This window comes from Neophocaena asiaeorientalis, unplaced genomic scaffold (assembly GCF_003031525.2).
Source record: "Neophocaena asiaeorientalis asiaeorientalis breed wild unplaced genomic scaffold, Neophocaena_asiaeorientalis_V1.1 scaffold269, whole genome shotgun sequence".
Classification (NCBI taxonomy): Eukaryota; Metazoa; Chordata; class Mammalia; order Artiodactyla; family Phocoenidae; genus Neophocaena; species Neophocaena asiaeorientalis.
The window spans coordinates 1-5,662 of record NW_020174154.1 but is presented as its reverse complement, the minus strand read 5'-3'; the positions used below and the strand labels follow the sequence as shown (position 1 = coordinate 5,662).

The 5,662-nt window shown below is 37.0% G+C and overlaps 1 non-coding gene across 1 annotated transcript; it reads right to left on the bottom strand.

Annotated features, from left to right (window-relative positions):
• Positions 1 to 5,315: 5,315 nt before the first annotated feature.
• Positions 5,316 to 5,388, bottom strand: TRNAR-UCU (transfer RNA arginine (anticodon UCU)). The gene has a single exon. It is a non-coding gene; the product is annotated as a tRNA-Arg (tRNA).
• Between the last annotated feature and the right edge of the window lie 274 nt (positions 5,389 to 5,662).

Here is a 5,662-nt window from a genome sequence, read left to right as displayed (position 1 = left end):
CAATATTCTCTTTTATTGCCTCTATTTTGAGTCACAGTTAGAGAGCCATTTCCTAGACTGAGGTCAAAGAATAATTCACCCCTATTTTCTTTCAGTACTTGTATGGTTGCATTTTTTAATGTTTAGGTCTCTGATCCCTTTGGAGTTTAATCTTGTGTATGGTGTGAAGTATGGCTCTAATTAAATGGTTCTCAACCAGGGGCGATTTTGTCCCCCCAGGGGACGTGTAGCAGTGTCAGGAGACATTTTGGGTTGTCAAAACTAGGGGGAAGGATGCTCCTGACATCTAGTGGGTAGAGGCCAAGGATGCTGCTAAACATCCTGCAGTGCACAGGACAGCCTCCCACAGCAAAGAATGATCCGACTCAAAATGTCAATAGTGTCGAGGTTGAGAAACTCTGATAAAATGTTTTTCTTCAACAAGTGGCTACCCAGTTGTTCCAGCATCATTAAAAAAAAAAAAAAGCCACAACAGTGAAAGGCCCACGTACCGCAAACAATAAACAAAACAAAACAAAAAAACACCCCTCCATCTTTTTGACTCAGTGTTTAGAGATACCACAGTTACCAGATGTTTTCATATATACTTGGGTCCATTTCTGGCCTTTGTATTCTATCCTGCTGGTGTATTTGTGCCAGTACCACACGGTTGTAATTATAAAGGCTTTAAAAATACTTTAATATCTGTTAGGGCTAATCACCCCTTATGGGTTTCCTTTTTCAGTGATTTTCTGGCTATTTTTTTAAATTTAATAGACTATTTTTTTAATTGAATGAGTCTTAAAATACTATAGAGGTTTACAGTTTTCAAAAGTTTCATACACATGATTTCATATAATCCCATAATAACCTTTTTTTTCCACCCACCTCTATATTACCCCTCCCCCCTCCCCTTTCCCCATGGTAACCACTAGTTTGATCTCTCTGTCTCGGAGTCTGCTTTTTTTGTTTTATTCACTAGCTTGTTGTATTAATATTTTTTACATTCCACATATAAGTGATATCATACAGTATTTGTCCTTCTCTGTCTGCCTTATTTCACTTAGCCTTCCAAGTCCATCCACGTTGCTGCAAATAGCAAAATTTCATTTTTTTATGCCTAGTAGTATTCCATTATACATGTATATGCACCACATCTTCTTTATCCATTCTTCTGTTGATGACACTTAGGTTGCTTCCATATCTTGGCAGTTGTAAATAATGCTGCTATGAATACTGGGGTGTGTGTATCTTTCTGAATTAGTGTTTATGGATTTTTTGGATATATACCCAGGAGTGGAATTGCTGGGTCATATGGTAGTTCTACTTTTAGTTTTTAGAGAAATCTCCATACTGTTTTTCCACAGAGGCTGCACCAATTTACATCCTCACCAACAGTGTATGAGGGTTTCCTTTTCTCCACACCCTCTCCTGCATTTATTATTTGTAGCCTTTTTCATGATAGCATTCTTATTGCTGTGAGGTGATACCTCATTGTAGTTTTGACTTCCATTTCTCTAATAATTAGTGATGTTGAGCATCTTTTCATGTGCCTGTTGGCCATCTGCATTTCCTCTTGGAAAAATGTCTATTCAGGTTTTCCGCCCATTTGGTAATCAGGTTGTTTGCTTTTTTGATGTTGAGTTGTATGAGCTGTTTATAGTTGTTAGATATTAACCCCTTATTGGTCATTATCATTTGCAAGTAATCATTTCCCATTCAGTAGGTTATCTTTTCATTTTGTTGATGGTTTCCTTTGCTGTGCAAAAGCTTTTAAGTTTAATTAGGTCCCATTTGTTTATTTTTGCTTTTGTTTCCTTTGCTTTAGGAGATGGATCAAAAAATATATTGCTGTGATTTATGTCAAAGACTGTTCTGCCTGTGTTTTCCTCTAGGAGTTTGATAGTATCTGGTCTTACATTTAGATCTTGAATCCATTTTGAGTTTATTTTTGTATATGATGTTAGAGAATGTTCTAATTTCATTTTTTTTGTGTGTGTGGTATGCGGGCCTCTCACTGTTGTGGCCTCTCCCGTTGCGGAGCACAGGCTCCGCACGTGCAGGCTCAGCGGCCATGGCTCACGGGCCTAGCTGCTCCGCGGCATGTGGGATCTTCCTGGACCGGGGCACGAACCCGTGTCCCCTGCATCGGCAGGCGGACTATCAACCACTGCGCCACCAGGGAAGCCCCCTAATTTTTCATTCTTTTACATGTAGCTGCCCAGGTTTCTCAGCACCACTTACTGAAGAGACTGTCTTTTCTCCATTGTATATTTTTGCCTCCTTTGTCATAGATTAACTGATCATAAGTGTGTGGGTTTATTTCTGGGCTCTCTGTTCTGTTTCTTTGATCTATGTGTCTGTTTTTGTGCCAGTACCACATTGTTTTGATGACTGCAGCCTTGTAGTATAGTCTGAAGTCTGGGAGCATGGTTCCTCCAGCTCTGTTCTTCTTTCTCAAGATTGTTTTGACTATCCAGGGTCTTTTGTGTTTCCATATAAATTTTAAAATTATTTTTTCTAGTTTTTTGAAAAATGCCACTGGTATTTTGATAGGGATTGCAGTCAATCTGTAGATTGCCTTCAGTAGTATGGTCCTTTTAACAATATCACTTTTTCCAATCTAAACATGTTATATCTTTCCATCTGTTTGTGTTGTCTTCAGTTTCTTTCATCAGTGCCTTACAGTTTTCCAAGTACAGGTCTTTTACCTCCTTAGGTAGGTTTACTCCTAGTTATTTTATTCCTTTTGATGCAGTGGTAAATGGGATTGTTTCCTTTATTTCTCTTTCTGATAGTTCGTTATTAGTGTATAGAAATGCAACAGATTTCTGTACTTCAATTTTGTACCGAATTCATCGATGAGCTCCAGTACTTCTCTGGTGGCATCTTTAGGATTTTCTATGTATAGTATCATGTCATCTACAAACAGTGACAGTTTTACTTCTTCCTTTCCAATTTGAATTCCTTCTTCTTGTCTGATTGCTATGGCTAGTATTTCCAAAACTATGTTGAATAAAAGTGGCAAGAGTGAACGTCCTTGTCTTGTTCCTTATCTTAGAGGAAATGCTTTCAGCTTTTCACCACTGAGTACGATGTTAGCTGTGGGTTTGTCATGTATGGCCTTTATTATGTTGAGTTATATTCCCTCTATGCCCACTTTCTGGAGAAGTTTTTTTTTTTTTTTTTACCATAAACGGATGTTGAACTTTATCAGAAGATTTTTCTGCATCTATTGGGATGATCATATGGTTTTTATTCTTCAATTTGTTAATGTAGTGTGTTACAATGATTGATTTGGAGATATTGAAAAATCCTTGCATCCCTCGGATAAATCCCACTTGATGATGGTGTATGATCTTTTTAATGTAGTGTTGGATTTGGTTTGCTAACATTTTATTGAGGATTTTTGCATCTATGTTCATCAGTGATATTGGCCTGTAATTTTCTTTTTTCGTGATATCTTTGTCTGGTTTTGGTATCAGGGTGATGCTGGCCTCATAGAATGAGTTGGGAAGTGCTCCTTCCCTTGCAGTTTTTTGGAATAGTTTGAGAAGCATGGGTCTTAACCCTTCTCTAAATGTTTGGTAGAGTTCACGTGGGAAGCCATCTGGTCCTAGACTTTTGTTTTTTGGGAGTTTTAAAATTACTGATTCAATTTCATTACTGGTAATTGGTCTGTTCATATTTTCTATTCCTTCCTGGTTCAGTCTTGGGATAGTGTACCTTTCTGAGAGTTTGTCCATTTCTTCTAGGTTGTCCATTTTATTGGCATATAGCTGTTCATAGTAGTCTCTTATGATCCTTTGCATTTCTGTGGTGTTGATTGTAACTTCTCCTTTTTAATTTTGATTTTATTGATATGGGCCCTCTCCCATTTTTTCTTGATGAGTCTGGCTAAAGGTTTGTCAATTTTGTTTGTCTTTTCAGAGAGCCAGCTTTCACTTTCATTGATCTTTTCTATTATTTTTTAGTCTCTGTTTCATTTATTTCTGCTCTGATGTTTATGATTTCTTTCCTGCTACTAACTTTGGGTTTTGTTTGTTCTTCTTTCTCTAGTTGCTTTAAGTGTAAGTTTAGCTTGTTTATTTGAGATCTTACTTGTTTCCTGAGGTAAGATTGTATTGCTATAAACTTCCTTCTTAGAACTGCTTTTGCTGCGTCCCTTAGGTTTTGGATCGTTGTGTTTTCATTGTCATTTGTCTCTACGTATTTATTTCCTCTTTGATTTCTTCAGTTAGCCATTGGTTGTTTAGTAGCATATTGTTTAGCCTCCATGTGTTTGTGTTTTTTGCAGTTTTTTTCTTGTAGTTGATACCTAGTCTCATAGCGTTTCGGTCAGAAAAGATGCTTGATAAGATTTCAGTTTTCTTAAATTTACTAGGGCTTGTTTTGTGGCCTAGCGTGTGATCTATTCTGGAGCATGTTCTGTGTGCACTTGAAAAGAGTGTATTCTGCTGCTTTTGGATGGAATGCTCTATATATCAATTAAGTTTGTCTGGTCTAACATGTCATTTAAGGCCAGTTTCCTTATTGATTTTCTGTCTGGCTGATCTGTCCGTTGATGTGAGTGGGGTGTTAGTGTCCTCTACTGTCACTGTGTTACTGTCGATTTCTCCTTTTATGTTTGTAAATATTTGCTTTATATATTTAGGTGCTCCTATGTTGGGTGCATATATATTTACAATTGTTAGATCTTCTTGGATTGATCCCTTGATCATTATGTAGTGTCCCTTTTTGTAACGGCCTTTATTTTAAAGTCTATTTTGTGTGATATACTTATTGCTATGCTGACTTCCTTTTGATTTCCACTTGCATGGAATGCCTTTTTACATTGTCTAACTTTTAGTCTGTGTGTGTCTCTAGATCTGAAGTGATGCTCTTGTTGCAGCATATATACGGGTCTTGTTTTTGTATCCATTCAGCCACTCTGTGTCTTTTGGTTGGATAATTTAGTCCACTTATATTTAAGGTAATTATTGATATATATGTTCTTATTGCCATTTTGTTGCTTTGGATTTGTTTTTATAGGTCTTCTTTTCTTCTTCTTTTGCTCTCTTCTCTTGTGATTTGATGGCTGTCTTTAGCATTATGTTTGGATTCCTTTTTCCTTTTGTGTGTGTATATCTATTACAGATTTTTGGTTTGCAGATACCATGAGGTTTTTGTATAGCAGTCTATATATGTGTGTGTGTGTGTGTGTGTGTGTGTGTGATTGTTTTAAGTTGCTTATCTCTTAATTTCAAATAAATTTTAAAGACCCTGCATTTGTATTCTCCTCCCCTCATGATTACTTTTTCTTTTTTCTTTTGGCCACAAGGCTTGTGGAATCTTAGCTCCCCAACCAGGGATCGAACCCGTGCCCCCTGCATTAGAAGTGCAGAGTCCTAACCACTAGACCACCAGGGAATTCCCACAATTACTATTTTTGATATCATATTTTATATGTAATTATTTTGTGTATCCCTTAACTGCTTATTGTGGATATAGATGATTTTATTACTTTTGTCTTTAACCTCCCTGCTAGCTTTGTGTGTGGATGATTGCCTACCTTTACTGTATGTTTGCCTTTACTGGTGAGCTGTTTCATTTTGTAATTTTCTTGTTTCTCATTGTGGCCTTTTCTTTTTTCACCTAGAGAACTTCCTTTAACATTTGTTGTAAAGCTGGTTTGGTGGTGCTG